Source organism: Gracilinanus agilis, chromosome 1 (assembly GCF_016433145.1).
Source record: "Gracilinanus agilis isolate LMUSP501 chromosome 1, AgileGrace, whole genome shotgun sequence".
NCBI classification, from domain to species: domain Eukaryota; kingdom Metazoa; phylum Chordata; class Mammalia; order Didelphimorphia; family Didelphidae; genus Gracilinanus; species Gracilinanus agilis.
This window is the reverse complement of record NC_058130.1, coordinates 635,683,946-635,705,716: the sequence shown is the minus strand read 5'-3', so window position 1 is coordinate 635,705,716 and position 21,771 is coordinate 635,683,946. Positions and strand designations below refer to the sequence as shown.

Sequence of the window (21,771 nt, the reverse complement as noted above, 5' to 3'; positions counted from 1 at the left end):
TCTAGATGGGAGTCTTGACTTTGTCACTTAGAAGCCATGGGGCAAGTTAGCAAATCTCTCTGAGCCTCAGTTTACTCATATGTAAGATGGTGATAATTTATTCAGAACCCTGAGCAGTAACATTTTTTTAAACCCTTGTACTTCAGTGTATTGTCTCATAGATGGAAGAGTGGTAAGGGTGGGCAATGGGGGTCAAGTGACTTGCCCAGGGTCACACAGCTGGGAAGTGTCTGAGGCCGGGTTTGAACCTAGGACCTCCTGTCTCTAGGCCTCTCACTCCACTGAGCTACCCAGCTGCCCCTGAGCAGTAACATTTGCCCCTGGAGCAAGTGTGAGAAGGTAGGGGGCTCATTTGTGGGCTGTTTGGGAGGAAGGCACATGCCTCAGGGTACTATATAACAAAAAGGTAGAAATGGTTTTTGCTTGAGAAATGGGATAAATTGGGGTTTGGAGTCCAGGTTCTGAGGAAAAAATACCTGGACAAGGCAGTCATGGGATCATATGGTGAAGAGCTCATTTAGAGTGTGGTAACTAGCAGGAGGAAGTCTATTCAGGGAAGGGACTCTCATAAACCTCTACATTTTAACCTCTCTAAATTTCTGGGCAAATCCCCAAACATCCCTGCCTCGGTTATGGATTTGGTGACACTTGTAGTACCTAACTCATACAGTTATTGTGAGAAAAGACCATTTTACAAATTATAAAGCATCACATAAAGTGAATTATGATTATTAAAATTTATTAAAAAATGGAATTTAGTGCCTTTAAACTGTCTACCAAGCACAAAATAAAGGGAAGACCTGACCATTATTTGAGATTTTAGAATTTTGGCACTAAATCTCCAACAGCTACCTGCTCATATCCCTGGGCTTAGTCAGGGAAAAGCCAACCATTTCAAACCTCTCTCCCAGAGAGGTCGAGGGTGCTGAGATCAGCAACCATTGAGTATTGTTTCTCATAAGCTCCCACTGGTGTGCTTCCCACTGATTATTAGCCAGACTTAATTAAAAAGGCTATTTACTAAGCAAGTATATAGCAAGGAAAGTTATTATGAAAACATCTCCCCAAACCAGGGTCACAGAAACTCTTCCCTTGCACATAGTATCTAAAGGGCAAACTAAGTTTCAGATTACCTGAAGTCTTTTTCTCCTTTCATGGAATCTTCATGAAGTTCCCAATAGGTACAGCTGAGTGCTGAGGATCAATGTCCCCACAGAGTTCTGAAGAAACCTTTCATCAACATGCCTAATCTATCCTCTCTGTTTCTCCTGCTTCCTAGTGTAAATGTTGCCATGAGCCTCTATTGCTCCTGGAAAACTGCTATGATAATTACTATACCTACAAGAACTCCAGATTTTCTGATTTTTTTGAAGTTCATAATATTGTTCCATGATCAAATGGGGAGGAAGAACAACTTGCTCCCCCTTCCCGGGGCAATGTCCTGTCAGGAGTCCTTCGCTGTAGTATTGAACCTACCTGAACTGCCCTGCTGTGCGATACACATAAGCCTAAAGTATATCTGATTTCTTTTATCCAATCACAAGATATTTCCAATGTGGCATCAAAGCTTTTATCTAAAGATCCAAAGCTTCCACAAGCCTTTCAAATTGATTATGGACATATTTGAGAGTAGTTTACTTTTGTTAGATTCATTTGAGATATCGAGACCTTCTGTGATTACATTATTTGGGGAGAGAGTGTTGACAATTTATTAATTTAGTTAACTTATGAGATTGCTCATGCTCCAAATGCAACGTGCTCAAGTATACCAATCTATGTGCTGTGTCACTCTAGTTAAGTGTGCCATAATTGATTATGGTGACCCTAAACTCTGGCTGTTTATTTTCAGTAGATAAGGATTATTTAGGGGCAGAGTCCAATTATTTTGCAAGTAAAACTTCACAGTTCTAAATGTAATCTCAACTTCAAAATCTTTCTAACCTACTAAGCAGCACAGCTAGCTTTTTCAAGTGCCAAGCAATTAAAACTGCTCTGTTAGCATACTCCTTGAGTTTAATAGCTCCAAAGCTATGCAAAAATTGATGTGGGTGGGGAGGCATACTTCTGCATCTCCTTTCCCTCCAGCAGGATGAGGTGAGCCCTCAGTGGCTCAGAAGACTAATAATTCAACAGCTTGCCTTCTGCTGAATTCCTAAGGTTGCTCAAGATGTTTCTTTTTAGCAAACACTGAAGAATCTGCACTTCACTTACCACATCATGGCAGCAATCCATTGAAATATTCAGGATAATTAAGCATTATAGCACCTGATTCTTTAAAATGAAGCAACATCATTAACCACCAAGAATGAAGCCATCATTGGCTCCAGGCTCCATTTTCCTCATAGTCCTTTCCATTACCTGAAATGCAGTGTTTTCCCTTCTTCTCCCTCATTTATAATTCAGACTACTATTCAGAAGTCTTCACACTTGGCCATTTCCAAAAATGTGGGGGTTTAGAATCAGACAAACACATTATCTGGTGATCTGACTTAATACAGACATAGTCTCACTTCCTTCATGAGTAGCTATTTCCTCATTAAAGTGGCTTACATATATCTCCCCATACAGGACATGAGGAGTGAAAAAATACAGTATTCATCAAAAAAAATATGGCACACCTTTAGGTAGTTTGAAGTACTTTGGGGGAAGAGAAAAGAAACATCCTTTCTTTAATATCTTACCCAGTAGTCTCTTTCTTTAGGCTGAAGTAACATCGCATGGAAAGCCAGTGGTTTCACACCCAGTACAGAAAATAATTTAACATAAGGTTGTTAATAATTATAATAATAATAAATGGGCAAAACCCTAGAGAACCTAAAAAATAAGCTATTAGGAAAAGAATGAATTAAAAAGGAAGCCAGACCCATAGAAAGAAGTTTTGTATATGGGTAAAAAAGCAACAGGCCCTTTATTCGTTTTCTAACAGAAGTTGGCTTTCCTTTGGTGCATACAAAAATTAATAAGGGTGAGAGAAGGCAAAAAAAGTTCCTTTATAAGGCATATAAACACATTCCTGGGCAAAATTAAACTCCTTGGTTCCAGGACAGTAAAAAGCACATGCTTTGTACAAAGTCCCTGAGGGTTCGTCAAACAGAGGCACAGAGAGGCATATGCCATGGAGTGATTGGCATCAACTGCTCCTCTGTAATCTTCAACAGATGTGGCATGCCAATTGATGGGAAACAGCAGCTTCTAGTTAGCAATCATTGTTTTCTGGTGATGGATAGGACCAACGTCTTTGATAAATGTAGCACTGATGGCCACAGCACACTGCTTAATTGTGCTAAGCTGTCTGATTTATCTTTTCATTAAGTTTATTAAGAAATCCAACAACTGAGTAACAGAAAGAAAAAAGAAACATTTCTCTTCCCCACCACCCCCCATCCTCCCTTGCCCTGGGCTTCCAAGAAGAAAATGGGAAAAAGAATTGAAATATAGAAGTATTCTAGCATGGGATGGATGTTACTTGGAGCTACATAAATTATGTAACTGAGGAATGTAAGTCCCATCAGTAGAAGAGGAAATGAGATTGGCACTAGGGTCATATGTGGGAAAAAAGCCCATTTCTTCAACCTCAGGATACTCTAATAATCAAAACATTTCCCTTTGTAGAGATGGCAAATTGTCAGTCTTTTGGGCTACTTTATACTCACCGCAGAACATTCCATTCCAGTGTGATATATGTCATTTCCTGATTTTTACCTAATAGTGATCCTTCACATTTTTTTGTCTTTATTGTTATGAAGTGCTTTTGTGTCTTAAGGGATTCTATTGCTTCTTCACATCACTCCTGTGAGGTAATAAGCAGGATGGGGGGTTTTATTCTCATTTTACAGATGAGAGAAACAATCTCACTGAAGTAGACAATTTGTCCAGGGCCTTACAACTAAGTCAAAGAGCCAGGACCACAAGGTCTTCTCTTTATTCCCAGGGTTCCCTCCAGTACTTTACTCTCTCTCCCACATATGAAGACACCAGGGTCAGGCTTATCTAATTTGTAGGTTACAGAAAAGTGATATTGGATGAATTTGGAGTCAGGAGCCAAAAGATCTTGATCTGCTAGAACAGTGGTTCCCAAACTTTTTTGGCCCTTTCCAGAAAAAAATATTACTTAGTCCACTGGAAATTAATTTTTTAAATTTTAATAGCAATTAAAAGGAAAAATAAATGCACCTGTGGCCATCACTGCCCCCTGAATCGCTGCAGCACCCACCAGTTTTTTCCTATTAATTTCTTTCCTATTAATTGCTATTAAAATTAAAAAAAATTAATTTCCAGGGGGCTAAGTAATAATTTTTCTGGAAAGGGGGCGGCAGGCCAAAAATGTTTGGGAACCACTAGTCTATTGTCTTGACTCAGTATTCTGTATTGATGACTCTAGCTTTGAGCATCTCATCAGGTATCTCTGACCCTTGGCAAATGACAGCACACTGGCATGGAATGTTCAGCAGCGAGTATTCTGTGACTTGTTTTACCTTTCCTAGGGATTCCTGGAATCAGGAAGACTCATCCTCATGAGTTCAAACCCATCTAAGATATTTACTAGTTCTACAACCCTGAACAAGTCACTATGTGTTATAGTTCCTCATCAATAAATGATTTTGAGAAGGATGCAGCAAACCACTCCAGTATCTATGCCAAGAAAACCCCAAATAGGGATACAGAGTCAGACGTGGCTGAAAAGACTCAGCAAGACAGCAACAATCTTTACCCTTGGCAGGAACATGACGTCTACTTTCTGACCATGCCCTGTGTGCTCTGGAACAGATACTACTTATGGTGTAATGGATAGAGCGCTGGACTTGGGAGTCTAAGAAAACCTGCATTCACATCTTGCTTCAGATACTTCCTACCTCTATGATTTTTGGCACTTTATTTCTCAAAACCTTGCTTTCTTCATCTGGAACATGAGGATAACAATAGCCACTCCTGCAGAGTTGTCATGGGAATCAACTAATTATTACTGTTATTACTATTAATATTAATAATAACGATCATTATCTGCCTCATGGTTCCATTTCTTATTCTGTTTGTTTAGTTTGGGTATTTGACACCCAGATAAAAGAATAACTGTTGTGAAGGATTTCAAAACATCTCATGATAACACACATTCTATTCTGCCGCCCTCAATGTCAGGAGAATTTCCCTGGCAACTAACCCAAGTTCTTCTCATGATCACTTTTTTTTGCTCTTCCATTAGGAAGGTGTTCTGCCTCTAGTAAAGAAGAAAGACAGAGAATAAAGACTGGGATCCACAATGAAACTGACATATTGATAAACTTATAAACATATTGATAATGGGCAAACCGAATGGCTTCTCTGACCCTCAGTTTCCTTATCTATAAAATAAAAATAATGTTGTTTGTCTTCCTTCTCTCAGTGGGTTGCTGCAAGGAAGGTGATTTATAAACCCTTAATAAGCTTAAATAATATGAGTTATAAAATGTGATTTTATGAGATTAAAGTTGTGAAACATACACATGCTACACATCCTCCTTTTTCTTCCCCTTAGTGTTTCTCTCACCAAAATATTATACTTGGTACTTTGATTGACTAAAAAACCATAGAAAGCACATTTTATGTAAACAATGAAAAATATTTTCATATGGAAAAAAGAATTTATTCTTATTCTCCAAATATTTGACTTTTGTTCTGATTTCCTGATATTGCTGGCATATGATAAATACCACTATACACCTAGCTAAAATGGGATCCTTTCCATGGAAGAAATCAGTGATAAAGTAGAAAAATATTTGCTGTGGTGTCAAAAAAACTAGGTTCAGATCTCATCTCCACCATGTAGTACTGTGAGATCTTGGGCAAGTTGCTTAATCTCTATGGGTCTCAGTTTCCTGATTTGTAAAACAAGGGGCCTGGCTAGAAAGTTTCTAAGGACCTTGCTTATTCTAAATATATAACCTGTGGGGGCAGCTGGGTGGTTCAGTGGATTGATAGCCAGGCCTAGAGACGGGAGGTCCTAGGTTCAAATCTGGCCTCAGACACTTCCTAGCTGTGTGACCCTGAGCAAGTCCCTTAACCCCCATTATCTAGCCCTTACCTCTCTTCTCTCTTGGAATCAATTAAAGCACAATATAATACCTTTTAGTTATTTAAGATGGCAAGTATTGCTTCTAAGATAGAAGGTAAGGGTTTAAAAAAATACATGACCTGTGTGATTTTGGGCAAGTTTCCTCATGTATAAAATAAGGAGGTTGGATTAGGTGGTCTCTGGCCTTCTTTCAATTCTAGATCTGTGATCCTTTCAAAAGAATAAGAAGCATGCGAGAATTTAGCAAATGTAAGATGCTCTTTGAATTCTTTTGGGGGGGATACACATAGCAGGTATTCTTGAGTATAAAAATTCTACGAATATCTATAATAATGACACCATTTTTCCTTATTTTCAAGGAAATCTTCCATAGGCTCTTGGTCTGTCTGAGAATTATGGAGTGGAATTTAGTGAAGATAATGAGAAATAGTTCAGCAACATGGATGGAGGGCTGGCCTTGGAATCTGAAAGACCTAAGTTGAATGCTACCTCTGAATGAGTTATGTAACCATGGATAATTTATTTAACTTCTCAGAATTTCTACTGACTTCTAAAACTATAAATTACAGTAAGCTGCCATTCTCTATCATTGAGGACAGTTCCCACATTGGAAAAATCACACATTTGAGTTAAGAAAACACAAGGGAGGAGTATCTTCAAAGTCTTTTCTAACTCTAGATTCTGAGTCAAAGGGATACTTGCCATCTTAAATAACTAAAAGCTATTATATTGTGCTTTAAGGTTTGCAATGCACTACATTTAGATGATCTTATCTGATGCTCAAAACAAGCCCACGAATTAGACACCATTGTCACCCCCCTTTTGCAAAGGAAAAACCCCATCTTCAGAGAGGTGGCTCAAAGGCACGCAGCTAGAGAGTGTCTGAGGTGGAACATGAACCCAGGTCTTCTTAGATCAGGACAGCCAGATGGCACAGTGGATAGAGTGCCAGGCCTGGATTCAAGAAGACTCATCTTCCAAAGTTTAAATCTGACTTCAGTTAGTTCCTTGCTGTGTGACTCTGGGCAAGTCACTTAGCCCTGTTTGCCTTAGTTTCTTAATTTGTAAAATAATCTGGAGAAGAAAATGGTAACCCATTCCAGTATCCTTGCCAAGAAAAACCCTACCTGCTGTGAAAAATAGTTGAATACAACTGAAAAAAAATAAAACAAAACTGACTAACAACAACTTCCTGAATCAAACTTTAGAGCTCTAACCTCTCTACTGTGTTGCCTCTTAAATCTACTTAAAACTAAAACAAAACAAAACAAAACAAAAAAACCCTCTTGATTCCAAGTTGTGATTGATTCTAAGAGGGATAAAGGCTAGGCAACTGGGGTGAAATGACCTACCCAGAGTCACACATGAGGCCAAATTTGAACCCTGGTACTCCTGACTTCAGATCTGTCACTCTATCTACTATTCGACCTAGCTCCCCTCTTTAAATCTCCTTTGGAGGAAGACAAATGTGATCTGTGAGGAGATCATATTTAGGTGAACTAAGGGACTGGGTGCTTTAGATTGAGGTTATCCTTCGATATCTTAATTTCCTCTAAGATCTCACTCCCTCACAGTAGTAGCAAGTGATGTCTAATCAATCCCAGATCTGACTCAATGTCAGCCCTTACATATATTAGGTCAGAGCTACTAACTAAAACACTTTCCAAAATGAAGCACGCACCTTAATAATTAGCCCCAAATATTTGCCTCATGCTGATCTGAGCAGTGAGCTGGTCTTCATTAGCAAAGCAAAATGAGAATTTTAAGCAATTTTTTTTCCTAGACAATTGAAATGAAAACACCAAGTCTGCAGCAATGACCTGGATATCTGGGGCAAAAGCTTGAGGAAGTATCTGCCTCATGGGGTCGGTAGGAAGAAGCAATGTAGGTAAAACATTTTGTAAATCTTAAGACTTTATATTAATGTTGACTTTTATTAACTTTGGAAGAGGGAATTTGGTGGCGATGGGAAAGGAACGAATTACCCAGAAAAATCACTTTAATTTTCTTTACTTTCTTTGGCGATACACGTAGCTAAGGAGAGCTAAATGATACTTATGTTTGTGTCAGCTTCCTCACTGAGTAAGAAAAAATAATTTAAAACTTTTCACATATACAAAATATGGATGCTGTAAAGACATATGCAGCAAGTTTTTTGTTTTTAGAAACATTTGGGCCACTAAACAATTGAAGAGACTTCTAAAAGTCATTGTGGTCCAACTCCTTTCACTTTATAAATGATGCGATTGAACTCTAAAAAAAGTTAAATAATTTATTTGAAGTCACACACAAATAGCAAGCGGCAGAACTAGGATCTGAACCCATATTCTCTCACTCCAAATCAACATTCTTTTTATGTTTTCATGGGATGGCCCTGAGTCTAGATGTAGTCAAGGTTCCTGTGTCCCTGTCAATAAATAAATCTCTTTGCTCCCAGTAGTCCCCACTAGATTTTCATCATAATATAAAATAAAATAATGTGAAAATATTGCATAATTATTATAATATTAACATAATAAATATTATATAATTAGCATGTGAATTCTCTCAATTCACCCAAATGTGAGGAGATAGGAAAGAAATGAAAAAAAAGTACAATTCAGTTCTATGACACATATCCACTCACATCCCAAAGGCCCACTGTCAATGGATTTCATGGCACTCATCAGTACTTCTTTTATTTCTTATGAGAGGACTGATGATCAAAACAGTAGAAAATCTAGTTCTATAATTGTAGGACTGGAGATCTATTTTAACTTTTAAATAATTAAAAGTTTAAAAACTTTGTAATCTCATTGACTTTTTTTTTAAACCATTACTTTCTGTCTTAGTAACAACTCTAAGCCAGAAGAGCAAGAGCTAGGCAAACAGGATTAAGTGATCTGCCCAGGGTCTCCCTGGTGCTCTATCCACTGTTCTATCTACCTGCCGCTTGCATTGAGCTTCTAGAAAAATTTTAATGAGATTTATTTATAGAATTAAAGATTCCCTTGTGGTGGGTGAAAACAGAAATAGGTCCTAAAGGAGATTTTTTGGGTGCCATAATAGAGATAAATTATATCCATACCAAGGAAACCTCATCCAGTTGAAAGCAGCCTTTCTGACCACAAAATTTTTTTGGTAGGATCTATCCCTTGATAATGTCACATGCTACTTTGATCCATATTTATTTGTTCATATTTCCTATAATCTTGAAGATATATAAACTTTGAGGAAAGAGATTGTGTCATTTTTTTTCTATCTTTGAATCTCCTAGCACAAAGAAAGTTCTTAATGAGTTTGCTGGATTGAACTGTCCTTGTGCCTTGTTATTTTTGTTTTTTTTTTGACTCACTATCTTTATCTAGCACCAATTTATCTCCAGATCCCTTGCTCTGTGTTTCCCTCACTGCTTTCATAATTCCATAATTATTAAGTATATTAAATTGCTAAGCATATCTTAGTAAAGTATTTAAGTGAAACTGATGAAATGTCACAACATTCTAATGCATGTTTGAATCAAAAGAGATTCAACAAGCTGTTCTATTAAGTTCAATTAGTTCCCTCATCACTGTAAATCAATCAACAAGGATTTCTCAAGCAACTACTGTGTGCCACGCACTATGCTGGATGCTAGAGGTACAAAAGCAAAAATGAAAAAGTTCCTGCTCTCAACAAAATTATGTTCTATTAGGGAAAATAATGTGTATGCATATATTGTAAGTAGAAACAAAATAAACAATGGGTAAATAAAAACAAGGTAGTTTGAGAGAGTGGGGAAAGACCCCAATAATTTGGGGGAATCAGGAAGTCAATAATAATGCAAGATGAAGAGGACATTCCCTAAAGAGAAATGTCTCTTGGAAAGTATACAACCAAATGAAGAAAACATAGAAGGACTGGATAAAACTATATAGTCTGTGTGATCTATCAGGAGGAAAGGAAGAAAGGACATTGGAAGAAGGAAAACCCAGATATAAATTTTACATATGTGTATATACATAGACAGTATACATGTATGTTATATGCATACACACTTGTCCTCACACTCATATAAAGCAATATATATTTATATATAATATGGATTCATCTGTTGAAATTTGTGAATTCCATTAGAACCCTCCTCCAAACTACAATGCAAAGTACTGTGGGAGCATTTGCAAAATGCAAATCACAAGATAAATGAGGCACAATTAGCAAAGCACAGGAAACTAAGATGTTTAGAAAGGAGCTGTGAGTTGAAACCAAACAATATTTAAGAGATGAATTATTAACAACTATGAACACATTATTGTTCTTCATCATAAACAATTAAAAAAGGATTCAATTAATTTGAATTGGATAAACATTCTAAAAATGTCTCCTATATGCAGAGCATGCTGCTTGGCACTGGAGATATAGGAGGTACAGCATGATGACCTTCCTCCTTGGATCTCACAAAGCACTCGATCTTTTGTTCTGTTAAAGTATTTTTTGTATTGTGTGTTACCATCACTATATACTATTGGTGCCTTAACTTCCATAGTAGACTATAAGCTTAAGGAGAGGAAAGGAATTGTCTTATACCTAAACTTTTGAGTTTTCCCATATATAGTGCTATTAAGTTCAATAAGAGAAATATTTCTTCTAGCTGAGGGATTAACTTCATGAAGGAGGTAGGACCTGATTTGGGAATTAAAAGAAGGGAAAGACGTCAAAAGGTTCATCTCAGGGATAAGACTCAAGCCTTGAATTTTGATATTTTTGTATTTTGATAGTCAAAATTGGAGGTGGAAAGGCATTTTAGATAATGGAGGACCAAATGAGAGATATGAATGGATGAGAGAATAAATGAATAAGAGAATGAGAGAAAACCTAAAATATGTTCATGAAAATCACGTAATCAAGCTTCACCAGAGCACTGCCTACATGTAGGGAAGAGGCAGAAGGTAAGGCTGAGACCAAAAAAAAAAAAAAAAACTAAATCAAATTGGGAAAGACTTGAAAGCCAGATTAAGGAATTTGGACCTTATTTAGTAGATGAGGAGAAAGTCCTGAATATTTTTCAGTGGGACGGTGACACTGTGACTGATAGCCGGGCATATATCAAATCATGTGATTTCCTAATTTCCCAGATCCTCTAGTTTACAATGAAAGAGGCCATGTCATCTTCATCACTATTGAGTATTGTCTATAGCACCAGTACAAGGCTATATATTTCGTAAGCAATCAGCAAATACTCGCTGAGTTGTTTGAGTGGTAAAATGGAGTATTTTAGTACTGGCCATGTGTCTTTTAGTACTGGCCATGTGTCTCTATCCCAAAGTCATGCTGGTTTGTTGTCCATACATTCAGTCATGTTTGAATCCTTGTGACCCTGTAGAACAACTGTCCATAGGGTTTTCGTGGCAAAGATACTGGAGCAGGTTGTCATTTCCTTCTCCAGGGGTCACATTTTGTCAGAATTCTCCACTATTATGTCCATCTTGGGACACCTAAGTTAAAGGCTTTCACTGAGCTACACAAGTCCCTCCATCATAATAAGGCAGTGGTTACTAGAAGCCTTGTATTCCTATGCAACAGGGAGCCCATGTGGCCAAGCCTATCAGATCGTGGCCTCATATGGGATACCTCTCTATAGAACATTTCTCTAAATATCAGAGCCATAGCATGGTTGCATGATCTATACCAGTGGTTCCCAAACTTTTTTGGCCTGTTGCCCCCCTTTCCAGAAAAAAATATTACTTAGCCCCCTGGAAATTAATTTTTTAAAAATTTTAATAGCAATTCATAGGAAAGATAAATGCACCTGTAGCCATCACTGCTCTCCTGGATTGCTGCAGCACCTTCCAGGGGGCGGTAGCACCCACTTTGGGAATCACTGATCTATACTAACCCTTAGGTATGCATGTTGTATATTGGCCCCTTTACATTCTCCTTGGGATTGCATGCATTTCCATCTGCTAGGTATAGAACAGAGCTCCTATATATCAGGGAATCAAGGATATCATAAACCATGTGTAATATGGTTTGACTCTGGCCCTACTCTCTGAAGAGCAGGTCTGTCACATTTTAATCATGTCCTTATCCTAAGGGTTCTCTAGGACCCTCTTCTGTCATTGGTCCAAACCCCCCACTCAATATATTGCCCCCATTTCAGGGGTCTAGTGACTAGCATCCCAGTTCCATATAGTCAATTAACGTCAGATTAGCTTTACAAAGGGATATTTATTTCAAAAATATAGCATGAACAAGCATATTCCCTCAAAACTCAGGGGGCATACAAAGGGCATTAAAAGACTGCCCATCCTTTGATCCAGTCATACCACTGCTGGGTTTATACCCCAAAGAGATAATAAGGAAAAAGACTTGTACAAAAATATTTATAGTCATGCTCTTTGTGGTGGCAAAAAATTGGAAAATGAGGGGATGCCCTTCGACTGGGGAACAGCTGAACAAATTATGTTATCTGTTGGTAACAGAATAATATTGTGCCAAAAGGAATAATGAACTGGAATGACCTTCAGGAACTGATGCAAAGGAACAGAACCAGGAGAATGTTATATACAGAGATGGATACATAGTGGTACAATCCAATGTAATGGACTTCTCTACTAGCAACAATGCAATGATCCAGGACAATTCTGAGGCACTTATGAGAAGGAACACTATCCACATCCAGAGGAAGAACTGTGGGAGTAGAAACACAGAAGAAAAACAACTGCTTGATCACATGGTTTGATGGGGATATGATTGGGGATGTAGACTCTAAACCAGTGATTCTCAAAGTGGGTGCCACCACCCCCTGGTGGGTGTTGCAGAGATCCAAGGAGGTGGTGATGGCCACAGGTGCATTTGGGGGTGGTGAATAGCTGTAAGGGGATGATGATAGTATGTGACAGGGGGCGCTAAGTAATATTTTTTCTGGAAAGGGGGCGGTAGGTCAAAAATGTTTGGGAATCATTGCTCTAAACAATCACCCTAGTGCAAATACTAATATTATGGAAATAGGCCTTCATCAATGATACACATAAAACCCAATGGAATTGCTCGTTGGCTACAGGAGTGGGGTTAGAGGAGAGGAGGGAAAGAGCATGATTTATGTAACTATGGAAAAATATTCTAAATCAAGTAATTAAATAAATAAACTTAAAAAAAGAGTAGTACAAGTACTTTCAATAAAGTTTTGTAAAATTAAAAAAACACTCAAGGAACATCATCCGCCCTCTCCACATAACATATTACTTTTGTGGCATGTAGGGTTGGAGTGGAGAGGGGGACCAGGTTCATAGTTCAGCTCAGTTCCTACATAGGATTAGTATCACTAAGTTCTAATCTGAAACTCCAGAGGGTTAGTATCCCCAGACTCATGCCCCTTAGGGTATCATTGCTAATGGTTGCAATACCTAGCCTAGACTCCTAGACTCCTCGATCCTCATGACTAATGCTCACAGGACAGTCCAGAGATTCTACTTCCCATACAGAGAAAATTAAAGTATGAAGATAAAGGTGAAACCCTTCAACCCATTTTAGGGCTATGTGGCTTAAGGTTGGGGTGGAAGAGGCAGCCCTCAACCTCTTATTTTGGGGTTTGCTATGAGGAAGAAATCCTTTACTCTTAGACATTACCGTAGCTTTTGCTGTCAGGATACTTTAAAGATGTCAACATTTCTGACAATGGAAAAAAGGCTGCTCTCAACCCTGTGGTACATCAACACAGAGAGTCTACTCATGCTCTAGATTTCTAATCTCTCAGAGTAAGCCTCCAGTGTCTTCCATATGGGTGACATTATCTTAGGACATGTAGGGGTGTACCGAACTGCCATTACAAATGGTTTCTTTGTTTTAGCCACAATTAAAGATTTACAGAGGGCAGAGCTCAACACACCAAGGACTCCTAGGACACAATAAGAATACAGGGGAAGAAATATACCCCAAAGTAAAGGAATAGGATCTAACCAACTGAATGATAAGAAAGGAGACTGCCAACTATTTTTTTTAACAGTGTCTAAAAGTTCTATTAACAAGGAAATTGTGGGAAGATAATCAGAGTGTTTTTATGCAGGGTTCCCCTGCAATGCTGTTGTGGTTAGCCTACAAATTGCACAGACATCCTCAATGTAAATGGAAATAAACTATTTTTTAAGTAGATGAAGGATGTAACAGGCTTGCCTAAAAGAGAAAGATTATACTTTCCATTTTGTCTTGCCATAGAGCAAATATGTTCATTGAATGAGAATAAAGGCTTCATACTTTCCCATATATCTATGGGACTTCTCTGGATAGTGGATGGAGTCTGAAGGAATATGGGGAAGTAAGGGAGCTCTCTGCCCAGTTTAGTGACCACAAGGAGAGAGAGATAAATAAAAGAATAGAGATCTTAGCAATCAGGAAAGTGATGATCAAAACCAAACCAGGAACTTTACAGAGATGATGTTAACCTTTAGAATAAAAAAGATAGGTTGGAGACTCTAGCACAGGGGTCAGCAACCTTTTTGGCCGTGAGAGCCATAAACACCACATTTTTTAAAATGTAATTTCGTGAGAGCCGTACAGTGCTCACAGTGAGCGCTCCTGTAACAGCGCCTGAAAAAAATTGACTTTATGGCTCCTGCAGAAAGAGCCTAATTGGCTTGAGAGCCATATGTTGCCGACCCCTGCTCTAGCAGGAGCAGTTTTTAAACAGAAATGCTAAGCCTATCTACATTATAGGCATTAAATTCTAACTCTAGTTGAAGAAAAAAAATATGTCTTCCCTATTACAGCTATAAATCGTTGGAGGAGGTATTTTCCCAAACTACTCTTGGGAGAAAGAAAGGAGATGAGATTTTACTTGTTTGGAAATGTGCTCTAATATAGTTTTCTGGCACCATTCATTCATTAAAATTCATTTATATTCTGATTATGAGTTTTACTATTTCAAAGTTCTTTCCTTCATTTATTAAATAAATACATAAATCTAAACTAAACTAAATTTAGAAATTGTGATTTTTCCAAATGAGCAGGGTCAAGAGGAAGGGATAGAAGTAAATTACCAATGTAAACCTCAACAATTTGAGCTTGAGTTTGTGAGAGTCTTAAGTAGATTGTACCACAGGTTAAACCATTTTGGATGCATATAGTATATCATAGAAATTAGCCTGGGTGGTCTCAACTTTTGTAGGTAGTTATATATAAACCACAGAAATTGTGGTAGGTAGGTTAAATTGAGGAAAAAAACAACAAACATAAATGGAAACTCATAGAAGGTCATGTTCTGAGTAGACAAATCAACTAAATTATGGCAAGATTTCTTGGTGGGCATGGTAGGGTCCTGCCTAAGCCATGACTCTACTGTCTTCCAAGTGGTAACCTTACCATATAATGTTGCCAAGTTTGAAGAGGTGTTAAGGTAGCCATTGCTACAGTTTTTCCATTTCTGAAGAATCTTGTTAGGTTGGGGTCAGGTAAGATTTAGAGAGTGGGAACCTTGTAGTATGGCAAACAATTTTGTTATTATAAACTGCAAGGAGCCAGATGACACTGTCAGGTCCTCTGAAGGCTCAACCAACATGTGTGAGTGAATAGGTAAACATCCAGGCGCTGAATCTTTTCCTAGGGAGAAAAGGGACGAGATCCGAATTGGAGGCAAGCAAGCATAAACCAGGAAGCCTGGCCAGGCTGGCATCAGGGAGTCTGTGCTACATGCAAGTTCAAGATTCTGAACAAAGATACGGGATAAGATAACTAGAGCTGGATCAGGAGGCAAAATACAGACATGGTTACATAATGCTGATTGCTTCTCTGGTTAAGTGTATCCACCCCAAAACTTAATCTATTTACTAGCACCTGTTGACTTTCTCCCCTCCTCTTATTTTTTTTTAATTTTTTTTAATTTTAAACCCTTAACTTCTGTGTATTGACTTATAGGTGGAAGAGTGGTAAGGGTAGGCAATGGAAGTCAAGTGACTTGCCCAGGGTCACACAGCTGGGAAGTATCTGAGGCCGGATCTGAACCTAGGACCTCCTGTCTCTAGGCCTGGCTCTCAATCCACTGAGCTACCCAGCTGCCCTCCTCCCCTCCTCTTATACCTATGGTCAGGGTTACAGTCCACTCTAACTCCATCTGACTTTGGCCTCTTAAAATAGTCCACTTAATATCATTTATCTTTTGCTTCTCTGTGTTTTTTTTTTGGGGGGGGGAGGGGGTCTGATCATCTCAGTTTGCTTTATACTCACAAAGTGTACTTTTCAGTACTTTAAATCATTCCCTGTGGCTATTTAGCTATGATCCTCTTATTTGGGTAAAGTTGACTCATTGAAAAAATAATTATAAATTATAGTGCTAATTTTTCTAAGGATCTGGCTAGTACTGAGAACAATGGGATTAATTGAATTTCTAGTTCTCATCAGCTAATAGTCAAGGAAATCCATCACTTTATTGATTCTAGAATTCCCTACAAGGATGCTAACTGCAACCTATCCATGCCTATTGAGAATGTCTTGCCATGTCCTCCCATAAGTTCCCCAAAAGGGGTCCATTGCTGATTGCCTTCTTTCTTTTCACCTAACATTGAGAGGAGTGGAATATTTTGGCTGTCTTTTTGTCATCCTTTCATTCTTGCCAAGTAACCCTCTCTTTCTAACATAGAATTCCTAGATAACATCTTTTGGTCCTGTTCTCACAGAGTTTCTCCTTGGTTATGTGTTGTAGCCTTCTTATACCCACCAGATGACTCTCTACTCACTGACTTACTGACTTCTGTAATATTTATTTTTATTTCTTCAGAGACTGTTGTAGTTCATGAATGCCATTCAATAATACCAATAGAATCCAGTATTATTAAGGTGGACCTTGGTTTTCACAGAAAGCTGAGGGTCAGTAAAGCAGTTCTCCAATTTCCTTAAGGTAATATAATCTGGGTCCAACTCATTGTCAATTTGCACTATCTGTCTTGGATGTGTGTGTGTGTGTATCAGTGTATGTATATATATATATATATATATACACACACATATATATGATATAGATGTATGTGTATGTGTATGTAATATATAGATATTATACTATATTATATAATATATAATAACAAATATAGAAAAAGGACACATAGAAGGATACTGTAGGTTGACCAGCTCATTAAGATGTCTCTCCAGATGAATGTTGAAATTTGCCCAATAGTTATTCCTCATCTCTTTGGTTTTTTCTTGTGTGAACATATAGGACAAACTCTACTGAGTAATTACAAATCTCATACAATCACTCCAATGTCATCAGCAAACAGTAGCATCTGGAAGACTTCACTAACCATGGATAATTCCTCTTTGACCTGACTCCACATTGAATCTCTTCTATCACAGGGGTGAATGCCTTTGGCAAGCATACATTTCCCTGTTTTATGTCTTACCTGACATTTATTATTAGAGGGTCACCGAAAGGGTTACTTCTGCTGTTATATTTTCCAAGGAATCTTAAATAATTTTGATGTATAGATGGGAGGTACCTTTCTGTTGAAAGAGACTATAAGGTGGTGTTTTGTTCTACCATATCAAATGTTTTTTCACAATCGACAAACAATAGTCACAATGGAATCTTTTATCTTCTACATCTTTGGATAATTGTAAAATAGCAAAGATGTGTCTGATTGCTAAATATAATTTGCAAAAACCATGTTCTTTAATAATTCTAATTACTGAGTTTGACCTTGATTCATATAAAGATGACTTTCATAAAGATTTTGCATACATAGGAAATTAGTCACAAAGGTCAGAAGTTATTCATATTCTCTTGGTAGCCTTTTTTTTTTTTTTTTTTTTTTTGGTACTAATTAGGTCTGATTTTTTTATTTCCTTGGTAACTTCTCCTTCTTTATTTTGTATATTGGTGCATCAAGACCTCACAATTGTATTTCCTCCAGCATGGATCTCCTTTATGTACACATAATCCAATCCAGCTGTTTTCACATCTTGGTTTTCTTTAATGGCATTTCTATACCCCAGGGACTGTAATATAAGAGTCTCCTCTTTCCTTTTGTGATCTGTCTCCCGACCTTATCATTTGACTGAAACTTTTCTCTTTAAGTATATCAGTGCTAAAGCTTATTCACCTTTTTCAGTCCTCATCCTTCTTGAGCTCTCTGTAATGCTTGACACTGTCGAGCACCTCTTCCTGTCTATTTTGTTCCTGGGTTTTTGTGTCAATGATCTCTCCAGGTTCTCCCCTTACCTGTCTGATTATTTCTGTGTCCTTTGGTGGATTATCATTTCTGCATAGGTATATCCTAAGGATTTCTTCCCCTCCCCTCCCCTTTCTTCTCCTCTCCTGTTCTCTCCTTTCTTCTCTCCTCTTCTCCCTTTTTCTTCCCTGTCCCCCTCTTTTCTTCCCTACAACCTCTTTGTTGGTGATCTTTTCAACTTCCAATGATTGAATTACCATTTTTCATGCAAATGATTCCCAAATCAGTCTATCAAGCCTTTGCCTTTGGCTTTAACTCCTAGGCCTACATCATTAATTGTTTTCTGGCCAACTCCATTTGAATGTCCTATAGGCAATCTAAATCAACATGATCAAAATACATATTATCTTTTCCCCAAAACACTCTTCATGCCAACATCCCTACTTCTTTTTTGAGTAACTACTGTGAAAAGTGAATCAAACTTTCTTTGTCTATCAATCAGCAACTTTTAAGTTAATCAACAAAAACTTAAATACCTCTACTTAGTAACTGGTAAGGTACTAAGTAGGGGTACTTTAAGTTCTTGAGTTGTTTAGCTAAAAATAGAAAGGGGAGAGTTAATCCTATCTTTACAATCATCCCTGTGATTCTTTGGGAGAAAAGAAGTTGATGATTGATAGACAGAAAGTTTGATTCACTCTTCACACTACCATCTTCCATGTTAATCCAGTTTTCAATCTTGGTGTCACACTAGATTCTCTCCTCTTCTTCATTACCCATATCAGATCAGTTGCCAAGTCTTGTCAATCCTACCTCCCCATTTTTTGCATCAGTCCTCTTCATTCACGCAGAGATTCCTCCAGTTCAGGTTCTACTGCTAACTTGAACTATTGCTATAAACTCCTAACTTGTTTCTGCCTCAAGTTTCCCTTTTCATTGATCTGTCCATTATTCAACTGCAAAAATGACATGCCTAAAACACAGATCTAACCATATCATTCCACTATATGGCAAGCTTCAATGGCTCTCCACTAACTCTAGTATGAAAACTCTTCAGATTAGTATTTAGAGATTTTAAACTTTAGCTAATCCAGCTCCAATCCACCTTGCCTGATAATATTTTTATTTCTGTACTTTTTATTGCAGCCAAACTGCTTTACTTTTAAAATTTCTTTTATACAGCATTCCACATCCTGCCTCCATGCCATTTTTTCTTTTCTTTTAAAAAACCCTTACCTTCTGTCTTGGAATATACACTAAGTATTGGTTCCAAGGCAGAAAATCAGTAAGATCTAGGTGATTGGGAAGTGCCTTGGTCAGTGTCACATAGCTGGAAAGTGTCTGAGGTCAATTTGAACCCAGGAACTCCCATCTCTAACCCTGGTTCTCAATCTACTGAGCTACTTAGATGTCCCCTCCATATATTTTCACTGACTGTTTTGATGCTTTCCCCCCTTATTTTTGACTATTAGAACCCCTAACTCTAATCAAAAGGCTCAGTTCAGGAGGGTACTGCCTACTCAAGGACTTTTTCAATGATCTCCCCTCAGCTGTTAGCAATCTCTGTCCCCAAACTATCATGTATATGACTGAATATATTTTGTATCAAAGTGAATTCATTTATACAGTTTTTCTCTGTAGAAAGTAAAGTTCTTGAAGGCAACAACTATTTTCACTTTTGTCTTTGCATCCTCAGCATCAATGCAGAGTACCTATTTAATACATGTTTGTTGAATTGAACTGAAATTCTCAGTTCACAGTCTGAAATACTTTGCTTCAGTGCTGCAGAATGCCTTTGCCTTACAAAAGGCCATTTAAGGAAAGGACTTGATTTTAAAATGACAGTTTAGTTAGTATGCTTAAATTGGTAATAATGCTTGCTTTTTAGCCATCAAAGTATATTAGGTGTCCAAGGGGAAAGACCCACTGAGTATATTTTTATTTTCCCTTTGATACTAACTGCTCTTCATCTATTTTCAAATTTCTAGTTCCTGAATTTTCAGTGAGGAATAAGAATGTAAACCTAAGCAGCAGCATCTTAACTTCTAGGAATAGTAAAAAAAAATTTGAAATACCCAATACTAGTTTCAAAAGAAATAAAGGGAAGACAGCAATCATCCAGTTCCAATCATAGGTCTCGAAAGGAAACTAAAGAGAATTCCAGGAAAACATCCATTGTTTTAAATGAACCACTGACTACAATAGCCTTCCTCATGTACAGAAGAAGAAAGGAGCAGCAAAGGGAATGGGGGATGAAAAAAAAAAGGAGTTATTTAGAACATATTCCTTTCCTCTAGATACAAATTACTTTGGTAGAGAGGTGAACTGAAATCATTCATACCAATGGAAATAAAGAAATGTATCTAAGTATTCCCTTAAGAAACTTAAAAGTAATTCAAATAACACAGAACAGGATTTCATTAGCTCAGACATCCTGATCATGCTATCCCACGAGTCGGGGTTTTTTTTTGTTTTGTTTTTGTTTTTTTGTTTGTTTTTTTGGTACCCATGATACTCCTCACATCTCAGTAAAGCAGGAAAAAAAATAAAAGTTGACAATTTAACTAAACTAACCAACAGGTTAGCAATAACGATCTATCATTACCGAATGGATTTGGTTCTATGTAAGATCTATACATGAAAAAATATCAATCTACATATAAAAAATGATATGTAAAAAAACAATCTTCATTCTCCAGCTCAGAAAGAAAGATAGAAATCATGGAAATGTGGATTCTACTGATGCTCTCCAACAGTGAGATGTAGCGGCACAAATACTGAGCCATTAGATGAAGGTTCTAGGCCCACATAAGGAATTGTTTTTTTTTTCTATGAAATAGGGATCATCATTTAACTTCTCTATAAAATGAGAGGATATGATTAATTATGATCTCCAAGTTGGCTTCCAGGTTTAGAATTCTATAATTTTAGCTAATTTTAGCCATAGTGTGTGATTCCCTTCTCCTCCCCCTACTCTCCCATATCTTAACAAAACTTTGCCCAAGGCTATAGATAATAAATGGGTTGATTTGGGTTTTTGCATATGTTTAGTAAATGCTTTTTCATTGGTTCATTCATCTTAAGAAACTTTCCACTGAAAAACTAGGATTTCAGAAAAATAATTCTTTAGCATAACTTAAATAGCACCAGCCATGCCTTTTGACATTAAAATGATGACCAACTAAGAAGAAACAATAATAAATGATTGTAGCTCCAATTCATAGTATTATAAACCATTGCCTTCAGTGAAGGCATTTATTCCAGCTTATTCTTCTTCATTTTCTCTATGGCAATAAGCAAAATACCTTGACTATAATAGACCCTTCACAGATACTTATTGAATGTCATTGAATAATAGCAATTAAAGACCCAAGACCATCTAACTTCCTTGCTCAAGAAGTTCTCCATTGCCTATAGGGCTAGATACAAACTCCTTCCAGCCTATAATTTTCCAGGATAATTATTCTCATGGATTCTAGCATTTGCCAATTTAGCCTACTTGTTTTTCTCTGTATCTGAGATCTCATTTCCTGTCTTCATGCCTTTGCAAAGGTTGTTCACTTTTGCCCCATGCCTAAAATGTTCTCCTTTCTCATCTCCAAATCTTGG

General features: G+C 37.5%; 1 protein-coding gene across 1 annotated transcript in view; it reads right to left on the bottom strand.

The window, feature by feature from the left end:
• Positions 1 to 21,771, bottom strand: part of CPQ (carboxypeptidase Q) — a 552,420-nt gene that overhangs the window by 71,794 nt on the left and 458,855 nt on the right. The gene's annotated exons all lie outside the window — the stretch shown is intronic.